Source organism: Felis catus, chromosome B1 (genome assembly GCF_018350175.1).
Source record: "Felis catus isolate Fca126 chromosome B1, F.catus_Fca126_mat1.0, whole genome shotgun sequence".
Lineage (NCBI taxonomy): Eukaryota > Metazoa > Chordata > Mammalia > Carnivora > Felidae > Felis > Felis catus.
The window spans coordinates 85,647,044-85,665,252 of NC_058371.1; the positions used below are offsets into that span (position 1 = coordinate 85,647,044).

The 18,209-nt window shown below is 38.9% G+C and overlaps 1 protein-coding gene across 2 annotated transcripts in view; it reads left to right on the forward strand.

The window, feature by feature from the left end:
* The first annotated feature begins 276 nt into the window (after positions 1-276).
* Positions 277-18,209, forward strand: part of CLGN (calmegin) — a 51,075-nt gene continuing 33,142 nt past the window's right edge. Inside the window, exon 1 of one of the 2 annotated variants that reach the window (XM_003984987.6) lies at positions 277-413. The gene's annotated coding sequence lies outside the window, so the exon portion shown is untranslated. Of the gene's footprint in view, positions 414-538; positions 562-18,209 lie in introns of those variants that run through there. The other variant, XM_045055843.1, reaches the window with a different exon arrangement.

Consider the following 18,209-nt stretch of genomic DNA (forward strand, 5'->3'; position numbering starts at 1 on the left):
TGAGTTATATAAAACTCAGGATCCATTTATGTGCAATAGCAGGCACTACCCCTCTGATTGCAGAGAGGGCAGGGAGAAGAAACTCTTCGGGCTAAGAGGGAGGAATTCGTGCCCGGCCAGCCCACTTCACTCCTGGACCGCTGAGCGGGCGCGAGGCCCAAGGGCGCGCCTTACGGCGGGCCCCGCAGCGGCAGCCTCCCCTCGCTGGGCAGCGACCCCTCCTCGCCAGTTGAGCCTCCACGCAGGTGCGCGCGGGCCGCCGCCTCCTCCCTGCCTGCGGGCGCTCGCGCATGCGCGGTTAGCAGTCGCTTCTGGGCGGCCGCCGGCGGGATTGGTCTAGGGAGACGCGGGGACCAAGTGGCAGCGACGCGGACATCTGAGCTGCCACTGCTGAAAACGGGCCCGCAGGACAGGTGCGTGGGCAGTACGCCACTTTCCTACTGCCCTTTGCGCTCCGGCTAGAGTGAGGAATCGGAGTCATTGCATTTACGCCCGGGGCGGGGATTCCTGGGCCGCACCCCTTTCTTTGGCTACCCGCCAGGCTGAACAGGTTGGGGCCAGGTGAGGGAGTGGTTCTTGAGTTCTGGGATGGAGGTGCCCCGAGCGAGGTTCTTGGGTGGGCTGTCCTCGGGAGGAGAAAAGCCACCGAGGGCGGCGGGAGTTGATGCAGTATCAGGTCCGTTGGGTCCTCCCGAACCGCTGTGTCCACCTGCTGCGCTGAGGCGGGGGCTGGGGTGCCGAGGAGGCTGGTGTTCTCTGCCTCCAAGGCTTGCGCGGCCCCAGCGAGCCGAGTCCGTTATTCCAGCGGTTACCATTTCAGCCCCATTCCAAGCTCGAGCCCCGGTGCGCGCTCCCGAGGGGTGTATGGAAGGCCGGGGCGCGGCTCACCCCACCCACTAGTTTTAAAATCGTGAGCAAAAACAAAAAAGGCTCAGTTTACGCAATTCCCAGCTTTGTAAAGACGAACAGATTCAACCCTCTTGGCAGTGGTGGCCTGTAATTCCTGGCCACTCCCTAGATGCGTTGCTTGGAGCCCGGTGTGTGCCTCCAGGGACTGAGCAAAAGAGTTGGGTTGAATCCAGTGAAGCCCTAATTACTACAGACTCATTATCGCCTAAAGCCTGCTTACGATCAATCAAGACATTTTAGCTGATATTATTTTAGCATCGCCCAAGTAACAAGAAGGCATTTGCTTGGGATTTAAAATCAAGTGTCAATAAAGCTCAGAAGGGGAGGGGGTGGTGCAAGGAGTGAGAAAGTAAATTGAATGGCCATGGGAAGAAGTCTCAAATTAGAAGAGTTAATTTTTTTTTGAAAATTTTGCTGCATAAAAGCCATCAAAACCCTGATGTAGTCGTAAGATTTACTTAAAAACTTTTTAAGAGGGGCGCCTGGGTGGCTCAGTCGGTTAAGTGTCCGACTACGGTTCAGGTCATGATCTCACGGTTCGTGGGTTCGAGGCCCTCATCGGGCTCTGTGCTGACAACTCGGAGCCTGGAGCCCGCTTCTGATTCTGTGTCTCCCTCTCTCTCTGCCCCTCCCCTGCTCACACTGTCTCTGTCTTTCAATAATAAGTAAACATTAAAAAAATTTTAAAGAAATTTTTTAAGGAAATTTTTAGGAATTTTTTAAGAAAAAATTTCTTAAAGTTTTTACACCACTCTATGTCATTTAATCACTCGAGGTATCCTTCCTTTTGGTCACCTTAAGTTAGCCTCTCTTCACTTTACAGTTTTGCCTTCATATTTAATTGGTTTGGTCTTCCAGTACCACGTAGACCTATCCCTGATGCCTTGGAACGAGATAATCGATATTAGGGTTACCTGGGTGGCTCAGTTGGTTAAGCTTGGGACTCTTGATCCTGGCTCAGTTCATGATACCATGGTTGGTGAGTTGGCCCCATCTCTGGCTCTGTAATGACAGCGTGGAGCCTGCTTGGGATTTTCTGTCTCCCTCTCTCTCTGCCCCTCCCCGCCCCTCAAAAATAAATAAACATTACAAAAAAAATTTTTTTTAATGTTTTTGCTTATTTTTGAGACAGAGAGAGACAGAGCCTGAGCAGGGGAGGGGCAGACAGAGAGAGAGACACAGAATCCGAAACAGGTTCCAGGCTCTGAGCTGTCAGCACAGAGCCCAACGCGGGGCTCGAACTCACAGACTGTGAGATCATGACTTGAGCTGAAGTCGGACACTTAACCGACTGAGCCACCCAGGCGCCTCATAAATAAACATTTTTTAAACAAAGATAATTATATTATCTAGTTGATAAAGTTAATTGTGTATGAATGATGCAAGTATGTTGATGGATCTCTAGAAATTGAACAGTGTTATAAGTTAGCCTTACTGCTTTTCAGGACCGAGTTTTAGTGCTCTTAATTAGAAAGCTAAAATTGTCCATTTTAATAGACCTTGAAATCATGTAGTTTAACTCTTTCACTTGGCAAAATGAAAAACAAAACAAGCCCAAAGCAGTTTTAACCTCTTGCCTTTTTAATAATAGAACTAGAAGCTTGGTGTGATAGTGCCAAGTTCAGTGTATAACTTTCTGTTGTATCATCTTGTAGTTGGGTTCCTCCTGAAGCTGCAGGACAACTAAGACTTTAAAAATAGTGACTTTGAAACACCACTCTTGAGGCATACCAGTGTTGGGGGAGTCCTCAGTGAAACTGAACAGCAGAAGGGCCTCTCAGTTATAAGATACAGCATACAGAAAAGTATTAATGTGTTACAGAGTTGAGTGTTGGAGAGAAAGAAAGGAATTTGAAAAGGACAGAATTTATGCTGAGCACTACGAAGAACTACTGTACATTTTTATAAACAGTAAGACTTGTTTTTGAAAACTCATGCTAGAGAGAAGGTAGAGAGGATAGATTTGGAGATTGGCAAGACTGGAAGTGAAGAGGCAAAGTGGGAGTTTGTTGATTCTCTTCAGAAATGATAGGTTCCTAAATCAGGCTGTGTCATGGGGATAGACTGAGGCATTTAAGAAATGCCCAAATGCGTTCAGTTGCCAATGACATGGGGGATCAGTAAGAAACAATAGTCTTATGATAATGGCAAAGTAACTTGACTGATTTAGCTGACTGGAGGTATGGTTAATGGAAGCAGAGCGTTCAGGAGATAAGAGAAGCAGATTTGGGTGGAAAGCCCACGTTCAAATTAGCAGAAGCTTTGGGACACCCTTGAAGATGGATAGTGATTTGAAATCAAGGAGTTCTTGGGAAAAAAAAATAGTTACAAACAGGGAGGGGGGAAGGCAAACCACAAGAGACTCTCAAATACAGAGAACAAACTGAGGGTGGATGGGGAGGTGGGGGAGAGGGGAAAGTGGGTGATGGGCATTGAGGAGGACACTTGTTGGGATGAGCACTGGGTGTTGTATGTAAGCCAACTTGACAATAAATTATATTTGTAAAAAAAAAGGAGTGCTTTTTGAGCTGTGGGTAAGATTTGGGAGTCCTTACCTAGCTTTTATAGGTAGAAATCAAGAGTATATATAATGTAAGAAGAGAGCCTGGGGATGGAACCCTAAGGAATAGCAACATTTACAGAAGATTGGAGAAGTGCCCATGAAGGGGGCAGAGAAGATGAAGAGAATCAAGAATCAGAACAGGGACATAAAAACCAAGGGAGGAGATGACTCCAAGAAGAAAGCAGTCAGGAGAACAGTAGGCAATAGAATTAAAAATGACTTTGTTAGTAGCATCAGTGTCAAAGAAGTTGAATCAAGAAGCTCAGGAATGATAAAAGTATTAGTTTTCATTGCTTCCAGAACTGATCCCACAAATGTAGGATCTTAAAGCAATACAGATTTATTTTCTCACAGTTCTATAGGCCAGAAGTCTGACACAGTCTCACGGAGCTAACATCAAGGTGTAGGCCAGGCATCACTATTTACTAGAAGCTCTGGGAAAGTTCTGCTTCCTTGTTCATTCAGGTTGGTGGCAGAACTCTGTTTCTTGTGGCTGTAGGACTAAGGTTCCTGTTTGTTGACAGTCAGCTGAGGGCTGTTTTCAGCTTCTAGAGACTATTCACATTGCTTGGCTTACGGCCCCCTTCCTCCGTCTACAAGGTCTCTCTGGTGGGTGAAGTTCCTCTTACTCTTCAAATCTCTTCTACCCATCTCTCAAGGACTTTCTCTTCTACTTTTAAGGGCCCATGTAATTAAATTGGGCCCACCTGGATAATCCAGCATAGTCCCTCTATTTTAGGGTCAGCTAATTAGCAACCTTAATTCCATCTTTAAAGCCCTTTTTGCTATATGAGGTAACATTCACAAGACCCAAGGATTAGGGTGTAAATATCTTTGGGGGGGGTCATTATTCTGTCTACCGTAGGAAAGTAGAAGTATTATTAACAGTTAATGAAAACATACCTTCTAGCTTTGTTAAGGAGAGGAGATACCTAGATACATTTATGTTATCTGGCATGTGATAATTATAGTTCCGATAGTAAGCCAATTATCTTCTTAAATGTCTTAAAATTTATATGAGCACTGTAAAATTTTAAAGGGTCATAGTAATGTAAGGTATTACCATGAAGTTGTTAGTTTTTATATTTTTATATAGGCTTAAGCTGCTTTAAAATCTTTGCTGGAAAGATTTTAAAAGCCATTTAAACTATATATGCATAAGTCATAGTTTGGATACACATAAAAAAAAAAAGATTTTCAAGTATAAAACCCACAGAAACTAAAATATATGTCTAAAGGATGGAAGAGAAAATATTTAACTTTATATTTTATAGGCCTAGAACTTTATTTTTTTAATAGTTATTTAATTATTATTTTTGAGAGAGAGAGGGAGCACAAGCAGGGGAGGGGCAGAGACAGAAGGTGACATAGAATCTGAAGCAGGCTCCAGGCTCTGAACTGTCAGTGTAAAGCCCAATGCGGGGCTTGACCCATGAGCAGTGAGATCATGACCTGAGCCGAAGTCGGATGCTTAACTGATTGAGCCACCCAGGCACCCCAGGCCTAGAACTTTAATGTCATTTGTTCTAATCTTAGAGCCTGAGTAAAAGGAATGTATAGCCTCAAACTAGACCTACCTTTGAGTCTTGCCCCTTCTATTTAGTGGCAGTCTGTATTCTTAGGTAAGTTACCTATCTCCCTGAGCCTTGCTTTGCTTATGTATAATGGGATGCTAATGCCTTCACCACAGAGTGCTGCAAAGACTAGAATGACGTTTATAAAATAGTATGTACTCGAGACAGCACTTCTTACTCTTCTTGCTCCACTCTTCCCCTTTCAGTTCCTTCATCATGTGCTGCTGCTTCCTTTGTCCTTGGCCTAGGGAAATCACCCCTCTCTGTCCTTTACATCACACCTTAAATGTAACTTTCTCAAGGAGGCTTTCTCTGACCTTTCCCCTACTATGCAAATTCAGTTTCCCAGTTACCAACTCTTAGAACTTATTTACTTTTCTTTTTTTTTAAGATTTTATTTTTTTTTAATTTTTTTTTTCAATGTTTATTTATTTTTGGGACAGAGAGAGACAGAGCATGAACGGGGGGAGAGGCAGAGAGAGAGGGAGATACAGAATCGGAAACAGGCTCCAGGCTCCGAGCCATCAGCCCAGAGCCTGACGCGGGGCTCGAACTCACGGACCTCGAGATCATGACCTGGCTGAAGTCGGACGCTTAACCGACTGCGCCACCCAGGCGCCCCCAAAGATTTTATTTTTAAGTAATCTCTATACCCAGAGTGGGGCTCAAACTCACAACCCTGAGATCAAGAGTCTCATGCTCCACCGTCTGAGTCAGCCAGGCACCCCAGAACTTATTTACTTTTCTGTATTATAGTTTACCTGTAATACCTGGGTTATTCGTTTGATGTCTGCTTTCCATCCTAGACTAGAAGCTCTTTCAGATCAAGGCCTTTCTATGTATGTTTTGCTAATTACTGTAAATTCAGCGTCTAACATAGTTCCTGGCACATAATTGGCAATCATAAATAGTTGTTAAATGAATTTGTGAATGATGAATTTTATTATCTATTGGCTAACCTTCCCTGAATTTCTGGACACATCAGCCATCACGATTTATAAATCCCTGATGCAGCTTATTCTGAAGCATGCTCGTTTCTTCTGTGAGAAAATAACTGCATTTCAAATGGAGTCTTGCAGCTTCTTTGGAAGAAGGCTGCCTTCTAAGATGCCGCCATTACCTGCCTCTCTACCTCATTTGTGATCTTTCAAAGTGAATTTTCTATGTGTTACATGGAAAACTCTAAGAATGCCCTCTAATTTTGGTGAGAATTTGTCCAGTTTTATTTTTGTGATACGGTAACACAAAACCTCTTAATTTGATCTTTTTCTTCACTATCTTTCCTAGTAAATTATGAATTGGGTGGTTAAAATGCTGTCTGTAGCAAGATTCTGAAATAACTCATAAGAAGAGATGTTTCTTTTTTTTTTTTTAATTTTTTTTTCAACGTTTATTTTTGGGACAGAGAGAGACAGAGCATGAACGGGGAAGGGACAGAGAGAGAGGGAGACACAGAATCGGAAACAGGCTCCAGGCTCTGAGCCATCAGCCCAGAGCCCGACGCGGGGCTCGAACTCATGGACCGCGAGATCATGACCTGGCTGAAGTCGGACGCTTAACCGACTGCGCCACCCAGGCGCCCCGAGATGTTTCTTAATAGATATAGAATAGAACTTAAAAATATGATTAATTTCCCCATATTAAATTAGATCATAAAATTGCAAACTTTCTGGACCATTATCTCTTTTCTCTATAGAAATACGTTTGCTGTGTTAAGTTTTACCAATGTTCTAACAAACTTTAGGAGGCCAATGTTAGAAGTATTGACATAACTATTTTTCTCTCAAGACAATAAAGACATTTATTATGTAGGGATTCAGTCCATAAATTTTTCTAGCAGTTAATTCTAAAAGAGGATTTTTCTCTTTAAGGATCTCGTAGGCTTTTGTAGACAATGAAAACTCCCTCATTTTATTTTTGCTTTCCTCTAATTGTGTAAAAATCTTTTTGCTAAATTTATTGCTGCATACTGCCTCAACAAGAAACTCATCCTAGTTTGTTGCTTACTAACGTCTAGTCCCTCTGCCAGCTGACTTTTTTTTCCCCCTCTTACATATGCATTCATTCATTGATTCTATACACATGTATCTGTTCCTATCACATGCCAGCACTCTTGGGTACTGGGAATACAGAAATGAGAAGGAGTACCAGTCCTCAGCATTTTTGTCTGTTTTTTTGTTTTGCATGATACCTCAAGCTATTCTTTGGAACTATGTAGAAGTAGTATAAATCCTAAATACATAGGTAAGTATATTTTTATAATATTTATATAAACATTATTTTGAAAATGAACCTAGTATAACCAAAGTAATATAATTATATCCAGGATTTCATCTTCGTTCATTTCATTAATCTCAGACCTCGGTAGTTTCTCACCTTCTAGGATCAGATCCAGACTTCTTGAAATGTTTTCTAGTACTGCAGTGTCCGAACTCCCAGAAAATTGTATTTTCAACTATTATTTCTGCTCTTATGGTTCTTTTTCTACTGTTGTGCTGTATTGCTTGAGGCATTTTCATTATTTCTAGGTTTTTCTGATTTAGAAAAAAAAAATGCCTGGTGTTAGTTAAAAGTATGTATTAGTCAAGGTAGTGCTCCAATAGAAAATAAAACTATCTCAGAGACCTAACACAATTTCTGGCTGTGGGCATTCTGGAGGAGTGTGCCAACTTGACTGAACCACAAGGTGCCCAGGTACGTTTAAACGTTATTCTGGGTGTGTATGTGAGGGTGTTTTTGGATGAGGTTAAATTTTGAGTGACAGGTGAGGAAAGCAGATTGCTCTTCCCAGTGTGGGTACTTCATCCAGTCAGATGAAGGCGTGAATTGAACAGAAAGGCTGACCCTCTGGTGAGGAAAAGGGAATTCCTCCTGCCTGACTGTTTGAGCTGGGACTTCAGTCTTTTTCTGTCTTTGGACTCGAACTGAAACATTAGTTGTGTTTGCGTCGGGAGCCTGCTGGCTTTCAGGCTTGAACTTTTACCATTGACTTTTGGCTCTCAGGCCTTCAGACTCAGACTACAACTATGTCATTGGCTTTTCTGGGGTCTCACCTAACGCCAAGGAAAATGTCGTCCAGTCATGTCCCTTGGGCATGGTGATCAGCCAACAATGTCTCTCACGCTTTAAAACAATCATTGGGTATCCTGTGATTGTTTTTTGTTTTCGTGCTCTAGCAGCAGCTACCTTCGATGTGGGAGTGAGCATTACTTCAATACCAGTAAACGAGCTGCACTTTATAATTTGTGACTGTGGGCTCACAGTGGAGATTCAATAGGGCTTTTAGGTAATGTTGCTGAAACGCTTCGAGGTAGATCAGGCTGCTTGGTCTTGGTTTCAGAGATGAGCGAGAATGGCATCTCATACTTGGCCAAAGTCACATGTGCTGTAATTTGTTATTGAATCAGTACAGAAGCAGTGCAGAGAACATACATGAGATGACGGGTACATGACAATAGATGGATTTCTCTAGGGCCTCCCTTCTACCTTATGAAGGCACAAATACTATTTAGTGATTTCAGCAATCTGTGTGGAGTAAGGAATACACAGGAAGCTTAGAACCCTGGGCCTACAATTTTTTATATGTTTATAACCGGGGGGCAGAGGGGATAGTATCAGCATTACATGTTTTACCTTATACCATATAAACAAGTGCTGGCTACACTAAAATCGTATAACCATTTAAATCAATAAGGAAATAGAGGACTTGAACAATACTATACACCAACTGGACCTAATAGACATATACAGAACACTCTATCTAACAACAGTAAGAAAAATTAATACCAATCAATTGAAATAAATATTAATATCAGTCTTCCTCAAACTGTTCCAAAAAAATCAAAGAGGAGAGAATACTTTCAGAGTCATTTTATGAGGACAGTATTACTCAGACACCAAAGCTAGGCAAAGACACTACAAGAAAAGTACAGACCAATATTCCTGATGAATATTGATACAAATACATTATTTTTCTTTTTTTTACACTTATTTATTTATTTTAAAAGAGACGGAGATAGTACAAGTTGGGACAAGGGCAGAGAGAGAGGAGGAGAGAAAATCCTAAGCAGGCTCCACACTGCCAGTGCAGAGCTCAAGATGGGGCTCGAACTCATGAAACCGTGAGAGTATGACCTGAGCTAAAACCAAGGGTCAGACACTTAACCAAGTGAGCCACCCAGGCTCCCCAAAATAATTATTTTTTCTTAAGTATACATGGAATATTTTGTAGGATAGACCATATGTTAGGCCAAAAAACATATCTTAATAATTTTTTTAAAAACTGAAATCATACATGGTATTTTTTCCAAATTATAATGTAATGAAATGAGAAATCAATAGCAGAAGGAAACCAGGAAAATCCACAAATATGTGGAAATTAAACAACACACTCTTAAACATACCAAAAGGCCAAAGAGGAAATCATAAGGAAATTAGAAAATATCTTGAGATAAGTGAAAACAGAAATGCAACATAGAAAATATCTTGAGATAAGTGAAAACAGAAATGCAACATACCAAAACTTATGAGATACAGTGAAAGTTTTGCAAAAAGGGAAATTTATAGCTGTTGATGTTTACATTAAAAAATAAAGATCTAAAATTCACAACCTAACTTTAGATCTTAAAGAACTAGAAAAACCAATACTAGAAGAAGGAAAGAAATAATAAAGATTAGGTGAGAGAGAGAGAAATGGAATAGAGAGTAGATAAGCAATAGAGAAAATCACTGAAACTAAGAGTTGGTTTTTTGAAAAGATCAACAAAATTAACCAAGCGTTAGCTATACTGAGTAAGAAAAAAAAAGACTCAACTAAAATCAGAAGTGAAAGAGAGGACATTACACCTGATTGTGTAGATATAAAAAGGACTGTAAGAGAATACTATGAACAATTATATGCCAACATCTGGTTAATCTAGATGAAAAGGATAAACTCCTAGAACATAGAATCTATTAAGACTAAATCATGATGAAATAGAAAATCTGAACAGATCTATAACTAGAAAGGAGATTGAATCAGTAATCAAAAACCTTCCAACAAATAAAAGCCTAGGAGCAAATAAAGCCTATTTGTCTACCGAACATTGAAAGAAAAATTATTACCAATCCTCCTCTAATTCTTTTGACAAATTGAAGAGGAAGGAACACTTCCAAACTCATCCCATGAGGGTAGTGTTACCCTGATACCAAAGCCAGACAAAGAAACTACAAGAAAACTACAGACCAATATCCCTAATGAATGTTGATGCCACAATCCTTAACAAAATACTAGCAAACAGAATTCAGAAGTATATTAAAAAGATTATGCACCATGAACAAGTGGGATTTATTCCCAGCATGCAAGGATGTTTCAACATACAAAAATTAATCAATGTGCTATAACACATTATCAAAATGGAGGGGGGGGCATGATTATCTCAATTGATGCAGAAACAGCAATTGATAAGATTCAGCACCTTTATATGATGGACACTCAAACTATGTATAGAAAGAAACTACCTTTAATAGTAACAACATAATAAAGGCCGTATGTAAAAAGCCAACAGCTAACACCATACTCAGTGGTGAATGACTGAAAGCTTTTCCTCTAAGAACTAGAACAAAACAAGTATGTCTGTTTTTGACACTTCTATTCAACATATTATTGGGAGTCCTGGCAGGAGCAATTAGGCAAGAAAAAGAAATAAAATTAAAAAGGAAGAAATAAAATTTATTCATAGATAACATGATGTTATATGTAGAAAAAAACTTAAAGACTGTACCAAAAAAAATGTAAGAACTAATAAAGGAATGATGGTTGCCAGGGGTTTGAGGGAGGATGAATGAGAACATTGTTGCTTAATGGTATAGAGTTATGAGCTGTACAAGATGAAGAGAGTTCTGGAGATTGGTTATACAATGGTGTAAATGCACTACTGAATTGAACAGTTAAAATTGGTTTCAATGGTAGCTTTTATGTTGCGTATTCTACCACAATTAAAAACATGTCTTTACACAAATTAGTTACTTGTGTTTTGTGGTAGTACCCCATTGTCAGGCCTCTCAAAGTTCCAATACAGACCTGGCCATATTTTACCACTTCCTTTAAGAAATATGTGACAAACTTCATAGTTTTGTTTGAAGCTTGATATATTGGTACCATAGTGTGATATCTTTCAAGTAATACTGTGACCATGATTTTTTTTTTTTTGACAGAATGTGCAAGTGAGCGAGGGGCAGAGAGAGAGAATCCAAAAGGGGGGAGGGAGAGAGAGAGAGAGAGAAAATTGGGGCTCATCTGGAGCTCATGTTTTACCCAAAGTGGGGCTCATATTCACCCAAGACAGGGCTGGAGCTCTGTGAACCGATGTGAGACTCTTACTTGCAAACTGTGAGATCATGACCTGAGTCAAAGTCAGATGCTTAATGACTGAGCCATCCAGGCGCCCCTGACCTTCATGATTTAATTCTCAGTTGTCAACTGGTGCATCATTGAATAATAATAGAGCACTCAAGAATTAAACAGAAACTATTAGGTCTATATTTCTGATTTTTTTTTAAAAGGAATGAACAGCAGCAACAACCTTGAACTACATCATTTTTTAAAAAAAATTTTTTTTTTCTCAACGTTTTTACTTATTTTTGGGACAGAGAGAGACAGAGCATGAACGGGGTTGGGGCAGAGAGAGAGGGAGACACAGAATCGGAAGCAGGCTCCAGGCTCTGAACCATCAGCCCAGAGCCTGACGCGGGGCTCGAACTCACAGACCGCGAGATCGTGACCTGGCTGAAGTCGGACGCTTAACCGACTGCGCCACCCAGGCGCCCCATAAATGGAGACTATTATCTATAGAACTGCATTGGCTACAGAATGGTTTGTGACCAATAGCAATTTATTTTTAAGTATTTCACTTCTGTAGTAAGGTCATGTATTCATTTCTGGGTAAATATCTTAATAACTTAATACTAATAACCTAAATTTGAGAAATTTTCAAGAATTTTGAAAACATATGCTGTTACTATTTTTGTAATTTCTTTCTGTTGCTTTATCAAAAAGAATATAATAATGCAGTGGGATAAGATTAAATTTAGAGGTAGCATGGTATATTAATGTACAATTCTAGATTCTGATCTTGTTTCACATTTTCAACCCATGTGACTTTGACCAAGTTTTAAAATCTGTTTTCAATTTGTAGATGGGAAGTAATAATGCCTATTCACGTCCTGGGCTGCAGAGATTAATTTGGCTCCTCCCTTTATGCAAATGCATGATCATAGTCCTAGAACTTTAGAGAAGAGACAGATTTTAAGATAAAAGATTTCGAAACTTTTTTTCATGAAGCTTTGCCAACTGTTTATTTCTGAAGGAAAGTTAGGAAGAACTATAATATAGAAAATAGAATGGGGATTGCCCTGGTTAATGTGAGAATAGGATTCCAGAGAGAGCACTGCCTGCTTGGTTTCGCCTTAACTTTTCCCAACAGCCCAATACACCAGAGCTCAAACAAAGCACTTAGAATATTTTTTTTGACAAACTATTAGGAAACTAAAGTGTGTTTTAATTTTAAAGGAGGAGATATGGGCCACCAGTGATACTAATGTTCATTATTACTATTATTTTATGCATTTCTGTTTTACTCAAATAGTAACTCAAGCAAAAGACTTTACTACATTATGTAAATATGCAAGGCTTGTAAAACTTTAGAACAATGAAGCTTTTAGAATTATTATTTTTTAAAATGTTTATTTATTTTGAGAGAGAGGGAGAGAGAGCACATGTGAGCATGCATGCATGCATCGGGGAGGGGCAGAGAGAGAGAGAGAGAGAGAGAGAGAGAGAGAGAGAATCCTAAGCAGGCTCTTTGCTGTCAGCACAGATCCCAATGTGGGGCTTGATCTCATGAACCATGAGATCATGACCTGAGCCAAAATCAAGAGTTGGCAACTTAACCAACTAAGCCACCCAGGCACACCTGAAGCTTTAGAATTTTAACAATTAATAAGCAATTTGCAGTGCGCTTATTTCTCTGCCAATAAGTACAAAAATTTTTAAATAAACCTACCTATGGTTATTGACTCCAATTGATCTCTTTAAATTTACTTTCTCAGTTACACCTCTTTTTTATGATTCAGAGAGTTCTCAAACTCTTCCAGCAAATAACAGCATGCATCATTTTTTGTGTTGTCTTTGTCCATAAAGATGTGGTATTGACACACTTTTTTTTTTTAATTTTTTTTCAACGTTTATTTATTTTTGGGACAGAGAGAGACAGAGCATGAACGGGGGAGGGGCAGAGAGAGAGGGAGACACAGAATCGGAAACAGGCTCCAGGCTCCGAGCCATCAGCCCAGAGCCTGATGCAGGGCTCGAACTCACGGACCTCGAGATCGTGACCTGGCTGAAGTCGGACCCTTAACCGACTGCTCCACCCAGGCGCCCCTTGACACACTTTTTAATATAGAATATTCCTATTGTAAATTGGTGTCATTGAAAAAAAACACACATTTTTCAAAGTAAGCCTTAGTGTTATATTCAGTGTCCCTTAGAAGAAATCAAGGCCAACTGGCCCACATGTTCACATAAAGTTTTGATCTCATTAGAGAAAGTTCTAATCACAAGTCAGTGAAACCAGAAGCTGGTTCTTTGAAATGATCAACAAAATTGATAAGCCTCTAGCAAGACTCAGTAAAAAAATAAAGAAGATAAACAAAATTACTAATGAAAGAGGAGAAATAACAACTGACACCACAGAAATACAAACAGTTGTAACAATATTATAAAAACCCATATGCCAACAAATTGGACAACTTAGAAGAAATGGATAAATTCCTAGAAACAAATATGTAGCCTACCAAGACTAAAACGGGAAGAAATAGAAAATTTGAACAGACTAATTACCAGCAGTGAAATTGAATCAGTAATCAAAAAACTCCCAACAAACAAAATATAGTACCAGATGGCCTCACAGGCAAATTCTACCAAACATTGAAAAGTCTTTTTTTTTTAAGTTTATTTATTTTGAGAGAGAGAAAGAGAGTGTGTGAGCAGGGGAGGGGCAAAGAGGGAGAGGAGTTAGAGAACCCCAAGCAGGCTCTGCACTAGCAGTGGCAGCATGGATCCTGGATCCCGACATGGGACTCAATGCAAGCTGGACGTGGGGCTGGATGCAGGGCTTGAACCCACGAGCTGTAAGATCTTGACCTGAGCCAAAACCAAGAGTTGGACTCTTAACTGGCTGAGCCACTCAGGTGCCCCAAATTCTACCAAACATTTAAAGAAGAGTAATAGCCCTTCTCAAACTATTTCAAAAAATATAACAGGAAGGAAAACTTCCAAATTCATTCTATGAGGCCAGTACCACCCTGCTACCAAAACCAGATAAAGACACCACAAGAAAAGACAGAACTACAGGCCAACATCTTTCATAAATATAGATGCAAAAATCCTCAACAAAATATTAGCAAACTGAATTCAAGAATATATTTAAAAAAATAATACACCATGATCAAGTGGGATTTATTCTTAGGATGCAAGGGTGGTTCAATACTTGCAGAACAATCAACATGATAATGTCACATCAATAAGAGAAAGGATGAAAACCATATCATTTCAACAGATGCAGAAAAATAATTTGACAGAGTACAACATCAATTCATGATAAAAAAAAAAAAACCTCTGCAAAGTAGTTCTAGAGGGAACATATCTCAAAATAATAGAGATTTTATATTAAAAACCCATAGCCAACACAGTGCTCAATGATGAAAAACAGAGGTTTCCCCCTAAGGTCAGGAGCAAGACAAGGATGTTCACTCTCACCACTTTTATTCAACGTAATACTGAAAGTTCTAGCCACAGCAATTAGACAACATAAAAAAATAAAGGGCATCCAAAATGGTAAGGAAGAAGCAAAACTTTCAGTATTTGCAGGTGACATGATAACTATATATAGAAAACCTGAAAGACTCCACCAAAATCTACTAGAATTGATAAATGAATTCATTAAATTTGCGGGATACAAAATCAATGTATAGAAATATGTTGCATTCCTATATGCTAATAATGAAGCAGCAGAAAGTGAAATTAGGAAGACCATCCCATTTACAATTACACCAAAAACAATAAAATATCTAGGAATAAACATAACCAAAGAAGTGAAAGACCTGTACTCTGAAAACTAGAAAACATTGATGAAAGAAATTCAGTATGACTCAAAGAAATGGAAAGACATTCCATGCTCATGGGTTAGAAGAACAAATATTGTTAAAAAGGCCCTATACTACCCAAAACAATCTACAGATTTAATGCAATCCCTATAAAAATGCCAAGAGCGATTTTCACAGAACTAGAAAAACAATCTTAAAATTTGTATGGAACCAGGAAGGACCTCAAATAGCCAAAACAACCTTGACAAACAAAACTGGAAGTATCACAATTCCAGACTTCAAGTTATATTACAAAGTGGTAGTAATTAAAACAGTTTGGTGCTGGCATAAAAATAGACACATTGATCAATGGAATAGAACAGAAAACCCAGAAATAAATCCACAGTTATATGGTCAAGTAATCTTTAATAAAGAAGGAATGAATATATAATAGGAAAAGTCTTTTCAACAAATGGTGTTGGAAAAACTGTACCGCCACATGCAAAAGAGTGAAACTGGACCATTTTCTTTCACCATACACAATAACAAACTCAAAATGGATTAAAGACCTGAAACCATAAAAATTCTTGAAGGGAGTATAGGCAGTAATCTCTCTGACATCAGCTATAGCAACATTTTTTCTAGATATGTCTCTTGAGGCAAGGGAAATAAAAGCAAAAACTATTGGGACTACATCACAATTAGAAGTTTCTGCACAGTGAAGGAAACTAAAACTAAAAGGCAACCTATGGAATGGGAGAAGATCTTTGCAAATGACATGTGATAAAGGGTTAGGATCCAAAATATACAAAGAACTGATACAACTCAACACTCAAAAAACAATCTACCTAAAAATGGACACAAAACATGAACAGACATTTCCTCAAAAAAAGACATACAGATGGCCAACAGACACATGAGAAGATACTCTGTATCACTCATCATCAGGGAAATGCAAATCAAATTACAATGAGATATCATCTCATACCTGTCAGAATGGCTAAAATCAAAAATACAAGAAACAAGCATTGGCAAGGATGTGGAGAAAAAGGAACCCTTTTGCACTGTTTGTGGGAATAAAAATTGGTGCAGTCATTGTGGAAAACAGTATGGAGTTTCCTCAAAAAATTAAAAGTAGAACTACCCTATGATCCAGTAATCACACTACTGGGTATTTACCCCCAAAACACAAAAACACTACTTCATGGGATGTAGCCAAACCATGGAAACAGCCCAAGTGTCCATTGATGGATGAGTGATAAAGAAGTTGTGGTATGTATATATATACATACCAATGGAATATTACTCAGCCATAAAAAGGAATGAAATCTTGCCATTTGCAACAACACTGATAGAACAAGACAGTATTATGCTGAATGAAATAAGGCAGTCAGAGAAAGACAAATACCATGTGATGTCACTTGTGTGGAATTTAAGAAACAAAACAAAAGAATGTAGGGAAAAAAGAGAGACAAACCAAGAAACAGGCTTTTAACTATAGAGAGCAGATTGTTACCAGAGGGAAGGTGGGTGGGTGGATGGGAGATATAGGGGATGGGGATTTAAAAAAAAAAAAAAAGAAAGGTTCTAATTAGTTGGGCTAACTATATGGGAAAAAAACTTTTTATAATGTTTATTTTCTAAGAACAACTTTATTAATACAGTATTTGCACTTTCAAGTTCACTTGTTTAATGTGTAAAAGTCAATGGGTTTTAATATACTTAACAGAGTTATGTAACCATTACCATATCCAATTTTAGAACATTTTCATTACCTCCCCAAAAACCTTACCTCCCTTAACCCTTTCTTCTGATTCCTTTCCCTAGGCACTCACTGAATCTATTTTCTGTTTCTATAAATTTACCTATTTCTTTTCAATGGGATCATACAATATGTGGTCTTTTATTATGGGCTTCTTTCACTCAGCATGTTTTTTGAGATTCATCTATCTTGAACATATCAGTATACCATTCAGTTTTATTGCTAAGTAATATTTTATTGTATAGATAGACCATATTTTGTCTAACCATTAGTAGATGGATATTTGTGTTGTTTGTACCTTTTGGCTAATTATGACAATGTTTCTTTAAGCATCCATATTTAAGTTTTTGTGTAGATATATGTTTTCATTTCTCTCTGGCAGATACCTAGTAGTGGAATTGCTAGGTTATAGGGTAATTCTATTTTTAACATTTTAAAGGACTGACATACTATCTTCCAAAACTTACATCATTATACATTCCTACCAGCAATGTATAAAGGTGCCAATTTCTTTATATCCTCTCAGCAGTTGTTACTTTCTCTTTTTGATTATAGCCATTCTGGTGGATGTAAATTGCTAATCTCATACCAGTGTTTCTAAAGTGGACCAATGTAGGTCTATAGAAATGTTCTGAAAGATCTAAGAGTTCTAAGAATTTACTTTTAAAAAAAGTTTTCATGGGCCCCTGGGTGGCCCAGTCAGTTAAGCGTCTGACTTCGGCTCAGGTCATGGTCTCACGGTTTGTGAGTTCGAGCCCCGCGTCGGGCTCTGTGATGACAACTTGGAGCCTGGAGCCTTCTTCCTATTGTGTGTCTCCCTCTCTCTCTTCTCCTCCCCTGCTCACACGCTTTCTCTCTCTCAAAAATAAATAAAGATTAAAAAAATTAAAAAAAAAAAAGCTTTCATAATGATGGTAACTGGGGGAAAAAGTAATAGAACTGTACTATGGATCATCTGGATCTCTGACCACCTTATAACCAAGGACTGCCACACGAGTTCAGTATCCACATTTACTTTGTGTTTAAAAGGCCATTGGCACCAAAAAATAAAATTTGAATTTTAACATGTTAATGAGAATAGAGCAAGACATACAAATCATGTATTTCTGCCAAAAGGCAGCCAAATTATATTTGATTTCTACTCAAGTAATGCTATAATAATGAACAGACATTTTGCAGTACTTAGAGAAATGGTTAGATTATTGAGTCATCAAAGTATTATGATAAATGTAAAAGAAGTTTATCCAATACAGTCACCCTGATTGCAGTAAGCCCGTAT